The sequence below is a fragment of the Schistocerca americana genome, chromosome X (assembly GCF_021461395.2).
Source record: "Schistocerca americana isolate TAMUIC-IGC-003095 chromosome X, iqSchAmer2.1, whole genome shotgun sequence".
In the NCBI taxonomy this organism is placed as follows: Eukaryota; Metazoa; Arthropoda; class Insecta; order Orthoptera; family Acrididae; genus Schistocerca; species Schistocerca americana.
In genome coordinates this window covers 860,779,561-860,786,228 of record NC_060130.1, presented here as the reverse complement: position 1 = coordinate 860,786,228, position 6,668 = coordinate 860,779,561, and the positions used below count along the sequence as shown (strand labels likewise).

Sequence of the window (6,668 nt, the reverse complement as noted above, 5' to 3'; positions counted from 1 at the left end):
CTAAACCCTGCCTTGTCTATCAAGGTCGCCAGATTTCTCCCCGACTGAGAACGTTTGGAGCATTGGGGGCAGGAATCTGCAAACATCAGGGGATTTTGACTATCAGATGCGCCAGTTGGACAAAATTCGGGACAATATCCCTCAGAAGGACCTCCAACAATCTGTCAATTAAAGCCAAGCTGAATAATTGCTTGCATAAGCGTTTAGTAGTCATCCTGCCCAACCCCACAGCGCAGTGGTACGACGACGATATGCTATGTCACGTTTTGTTGTCATTCACTGCAATACGTTCTGGGCTTATATTTCGGCAAGATAATGCCCGCCTGCACACGGCGAAAGTTTGTGGTGCTTGTCTTCGTGCTTGCTAAACCCTGCCTTGTCTATCAAGGTCGCCAGATTTCTCCCCGACTGAGAACGTTTGGAGCATTGGGGGCAGGAATCTGCAAACATCAGGCGATTTTGACTATCAGATGCGCCAGTTGGACAAAATCCGGGACAATATCCCTCAGAAGGACCTCCAACAATCTGTCAATTAAAGCCAAGCTGAATAATTGCTTGCATAAGCGTTTAGTAGTCATCCTGCCCAATCCCACAGCGCAGTGGTACGACGACGATATGCTATGTCACGTTTTGTTGTCATTCACTGCAATACGTTCTGGGCTTATATTTCGGCAAGATAATGCCCGCCTGCACACGGCGAAAGTTTGTGGTGCTTGTCTTCGTGCTTGCTAAACCCTGCCTTGTCTATCAAGGTCGCCAGATTTCTCCCCGACTGAGAACGTTTGGAGCATTGGGGGCAGGAATCTGCAAACATCAGGGGATTTTGACTATCAGATGCGCCAGTTGGACAAAATTCGGGACAATATCCCTCAGAAGGACCTCCAACAATCTGTCAATTAAAGCCAAGCTGAATAATTGCTTGCATAAGCGTTTAGTAGTCATCCTGCCCAACCCCACAGCGCAGTGGTACGACGACGATATGCTATGTCACGTTTTGTTGTCATTCACTGCAATACGTTCTGGGCTTATATTTCGGCAAGATAATGCCCGCCTGCACACGGCGAAAGTTTGTGGTGCTTGTCTTCGTGCTTGCTAAACCCTGCCTTGTCTATCAAGGTCGCCAGATTTCTCCCCGACTGAGAACGTTTGGAGCATTGGGGGCAGGAATCTGCAAACATCAGGGGATTTTGACTATCAGATGCGCCAGTTGGACAAAATTCGGGACAATATCCCTCAGAAGGACCTCCAACAATCTGTCAATTAAAGCCAAGCTGAATAATTGCTTGCATAAGCGTTTAGTAGTCATCCTGCCCAACCCCACAGCGCAGTGGTACGACGACGATATGCTATGTCACGTTTTGTTGTCATTCACTGCAATACGTTCTGGGCTTATATTTCGGCAAGATAATGCCCGCCTGCACACGGCGAAAGTTTGTGGTGCTTGTCTTCGTGCTTGCTAAACCCTGCCTTGTCTATCAAGGTCGCCAGATTTCTCCCCGACTGAGAACGTTTGGAGCATTGGGGGCAGGAATCTGCAAACATCAGGGGATTTTGACTATCAGATGCGCCAGTTGGACAAAATTCGGGACAATATCCCTCAGAAGGACCTCCAACAATCTGTCAATTAAAGCCAAGCTGAATAATTGCTTGCATAAGCGTTTAGTAGTCATCCTGCCCAACCCCACAGCGCAGTGGTACGACGACGATATGCTATGTCACGTTTTGTTGTCATTCACTGCAATACGTTCTGGGCTTATATTTCGGCAAGATAATGCCCGCCTGCACACGGCGAAAGTTTGTGGTGCTTGTCTTCGTGCTTGCTAAACCCTGCCTTGTCTATCAAGGTCGCCAGATTTCTCCCCGACTGAGAACGTTTGGAGCATTGGGGGCAGGAATCTGCAAACATCAGGGGATTTTGACTATCAGATGCGCCAGTTGGACAAAATTCGGGACAATATCCCTCAGAAGGACCTCCAACAATCTGTCAATTAAAGCCAAGCTGAATAATTGCTTGCATAAGCGTTTAGTAGTCATCCTGCCCAACCCCACAGCGCAGTGGTACGACGACGATATGCTATGTCACGTTTTGTTGTCATTCACTGCAATACGTTCTGGGCTTATATTTCGGCAAGATAATGCCCGCCTGCACACGGCGAAAGTTTGTGGTGCTTGTCTTCGTGCTTGCTAAACCCTGCCTTGTCTATCAAGGTCGCCAGATTTCTCCCCGACTGAGAACGTTTGGAGCATTGGGGGCAGGAATCTGCAAACATCAGGGGATTTTGACTATCAGATGCGCCAGTTGGACAAAATTCGGGACAATATCCCTCAGAAGGACCTCCAACAATCTGTCAATTAAAGCCAAGCTGAATAATTGCTTGCATAAGCGTTTAGTAGTCATCCTGCCCAACCCCACAGCGCAGTGGTACGACGACGATATGCTATGTCACGTTTTGTTGTCATTCACTGCAATACGTTCTGGGCTTATATTTCGGCAAGATAATGCCCGCCTGCACACGGCGAAAGTTTGTGGTGCTTGTCTTCGTGCTTGCTAAACCCTGCCTTGTCTATCAAGGTCGCCAGATTTCTCCCCGACTGAGAACGTTTGGAGCATTGGGGGCAGGAATCTGCAAACATCAGGGGATTTTGACTATCAGATGCGCCAGTTGGACAAAATTCGGGACAATATCCCTCAGAAGGACCTCCAACAATCTGTCAATTAAAGCCAAGCTGAATAATTGCTTGCATAAGCGTTTAGTAGTCATCCTGCCCAACCCCACAGCGCAGTGGTACGACGACGATATGCTATGTCACGTTTTGTTGTCATTCACTGCAATACGTTCTGGGCTTATATTTCGGCAAGATAATGCCCGCCTGCACACGGCGAAAGTTTGTGGTGCTTGTCTTCGTGCTTGCTAAACCCTGCCTTGTCTATCAAGGTCGCCAGATTTCTCCCCGACTGAGAACGTTTGGAGCATTGGGGGCAGGAATCTGCAAACATCAGGGGATTTTGACTATCAGATGCGCCAGTTGGACAAAATTCGGGACAATATCCCTCAGAAGGACCTCCAACAATCTGTCAATTAAAGCCAAGCTGAATAATTGCTTGCATAAGCGTTTAGTAGTCATCCTGCCCAACCCCACAGCGCAGTGGTACGACGACGATATGCTATGTCACGTTTTGTTGTCATTCACTGCAATACGTTCTGGGCTTATATTTCGGCAAGATAATGCCCGCCTGCACACGGCGAAAGTTTGTGGTGCTTGTCTTCGTGCTTGCTAAACCCTGCCTTGTCTATCAAGGTCGCCAGATTTCTCCCCGACTGAGAACGTTTGGAGCATTGGGGGCAGGGATCTGCAAACATCAGGGGATTTTGACTATCAGATGCGCCAGTTGGACAAAATTCGGGACAGTATCCCTCAGAAGGACCTCCAACAATCTGTCAATTAAAGCCAAGCTGAATAATTGCTTGCATAAGCGTTTAGTAGTCATCCTGCCCAACCCCACAGCGCAGTGGTACGACGACGATATGCTATGTCACGTTTTGTTGTCATTCACTGCAATACGTTCTGGGCTTATATTTCGGCAAGATAATGCCCGCCTGCACACGGCGAAAGTTTGTGGTGCTTGTCTTCGTGCTTGCTAAACCCTGCCTTGTCTATCAAGGTCGCCAGATTTCTCCCCGACTGAGAACGTTTGGAGCATTGGGGGCAGGGATCTGCAAACATCAGGGGATTTTGACTATCAGATGCGCCAGTTGGACAAAATTCGGGACAGTATCCCTCAGAAGGACCTCCAACAATCTGTCAATTAAAGCCAAGCTGAATAATTGCTTGCATAAGCGTTTAGTAGTCATCCTGCCCAACCCCACAGCGCAGTGGTACGACGACGATATGCTATGTCACGTTTTGTTGTCATTCACTGCAATACGTTCTGGGCTTATATTTCGGCAAGATAATGCCCGCCTGCACACGGCGAAAGTTTGTGGTGCTTGTCTTCGTGCTTGCTAAACCCTGCCTTGTCTATCAAGGTCGCCAGATTTCTCCCCGACTGAGAACGTTTGGAGCATTGGGGGCAGGGATCTGCAAACATCAGGGGATTTTGACTATCAGATGCGCCAGTTGGACAAAATTCGGGACAGTATCCCTCAGAAGGACCTCCAACAATCTGTCAATTAAAGCCAAGCTGAATAATTGCTTGCATAAGCGTTTAGTAGTCATCCTGCCCAACCCCACAGCGCAGTGGTACGACGACGATATGCTATGTCACGTTTTGTTGTCATTCACTGCAATACGTTCTGGGCTTATATTTCGGCAAGATAATGCCCGCCTGCACACGGCGAAAGTTTGTGGTGCTTGTCTTCGTGCTTGCTAAACCCTGCCTTGTCTATCAAGGTCGCCAGATTTCTCCCCGACTGAGAACGTTTGGAGCATTGGGGGCAGGGATCTGCAAACATCAGGGGATTTTGACTATCAGATGCGCCAGTTGGACAAAATTCGGGACAGTATCCCTCAGAAGGACCTCCAACAATCTGTCAATTAAAGCCAAGCTGAATAATTGCTTGCATAAGCGTTTAGTAGTCATCCTGCCCAACCCCACAGCGCAGTGGTACGACGACGATATGCTATGTCACGTTTTGTTGTCATTCACTGCAATACGTTCTGGGCTTATATTTCGGCAAGATAATGCCCGCCCGCACACGGCGAAAGTTTGTGGTCCTTGTCTTCGTGCTTGCTAAACCCTACCTTGGCTATCAAGGTCGCCAGATCTCTCCCCAACTGAGAACGTTTGGAGCATTGGGGGCAGGGATCTGCAAACATCAGGGGATTTTGACTATCAGATGCGCCAGTTGGACAAAATTCGGGACAGTATCCCTCAGAAGGACCTCCAACAATCTGTCAATTAAAGCCAAGCTGAATAATTGCTTGCATAAGCGTTTAGTAGTCATCCTGCCCAACCCCACAGCGCAGTGGTACGACGACGATATGCTATGTCACGTTTTGTTGTCATTCACTGCAATACGTTCTGGGCTTATATTTCGGCAAGATAATGCCCGCCTGCACACGGCGAAAGTTTGTGGTGCTTGTCTTCGTGCTTGCTAAACCCTGCCTTGTCTATCAAGGTCGCCAGATTTCTCCCCGACTGAGAACGTTTGGAGCATTGGGGGCAGGGATCTGCAAACATCAGGGGATTTTGACTATCAGATGCGCCAGTTGGACAAAATTCGGGACAGTATCCCTCAGAAGGACCTCCAACAATCTGTCAATTAAAGCCAAGCTGAGTAACTGCTTGCATAAGGGCCAGAGGTGCACCAAAGTGTTACTGATTTTTCAGTATGCGAAGCTCTTTCTGTTGAATATATGATTCATTATTTTCTGAAACTGTAATTATTTGTTTTTATTTATACGTGTACATCAAATCTAACGATTTTCGTCCTATTCGGATATTTCTTTCGTGGTTCGCCGTTCCTTTATTTATTTATTTGTGTCTTAGAGTGTATTTCAGAGCAAATGAAATAGTCTACAGCTGACGCGGAACCATGTACGCAGTTGGCGGGTTTATTCTTAATTTCTTTTACAGTTGATTAAAAGTACAGAATACAAATAAATTTTGAAGTATTAATACTAATTGTAGACAGTATCTACATAAATGAATCCTATTTTCAATATATTAGTCAGTCTAAATAGTTAATGATTTATTTCAGTTAGTTGTGTTCTAATTAGAGCAACTTTTTTAATTCCATTGGAATGTACTACTCTGGCAAGTGTTTCCCAGCAACTGGTGAAAATAAAAATCCAGGCACGAAACTGCACTGTCGGAAGGAGGGCTAGTAGCTGGAGCAGAAGGTGGCCAATTGAAATGCCTACGTAAGTTCCTGCGGCTGACTGGCTAAAGTTCTGAGCGTTGAAGCAATTTCATGGAGCTTCTCGTAGTGAACAAAATAGGGAAGTCTGTGTGCAAGCTTCTTGGGTGTGAGAGGCAAATCGTATGCTTCCTGCAGCAGTGATGGTTTCTGAAAGGGTTCAACATTTCCTAAGGCGGTAGTTAGTAAGAAATGATAATTAAATGGACACCCTAGCTGCAAACAGGCGTTGATGTACTTCATTGGGGACATGTTGAAAATGTGTGCCCCGACCGGGACTCGAACCCGAGATCTCCTGCTTACATGGCAGACGCTCTATCCATCTGAGCCACCGCGGGCACGCAGTTGCTCGACCATGAAATCCTAGTTTTCTCACCTCCCGCCTAACTGTCATAGTGCTTGCAGTGGATCCTGATGTAGTTTGGAATTCCTGTGTGATGGTCTGGATAGGCGTCTGCCTATTACACATTACGACCCTCGTCAGCTGTCGGCACTCTCTGTCAGTCAACAGACGAGGTCAGTCTGTACGTTTTTGTGCTGTACGTGATCCTTTATGTTTCCACTTCACTATCATATCGGAAACAGTAGACCTAGAGATGTTAGGAGTGTAGAAATATCACGTACAGATGTATGAGGCAAGTGACAATCAATCAGAAGACCATATTCGAAGTCCATGAGTTCCACGGAGCTCCCCATTCTGCTCTCTCACGATGTCTAAAGACTACTGAGGTCGCTGATATGGGGTATCTGGCAGTAGGTGTCAGCACAACGCAGCTAATATTGAAAACTTATGTATAGTTTTCATCA

At 46.9% G+C, this 6,668-nt stretch overlaps 1 non-coding gene across 1 annotated transcript; it reads right to left on the bottom strand.

The window, feature by feature from the left end:
- Positions 1 to 6,125: 6,125 nt before the first annotated feature.
- Trnat-ugu lies at positions 6,126 to 6,200 on the bottom strand. Its single transcript has one exon. It is a non-coding gene; the product is annotated as a tRNA-Thr (tRNA).
- Positions 6,201 to 6,668: the final 468 nt, after the last annotated feature.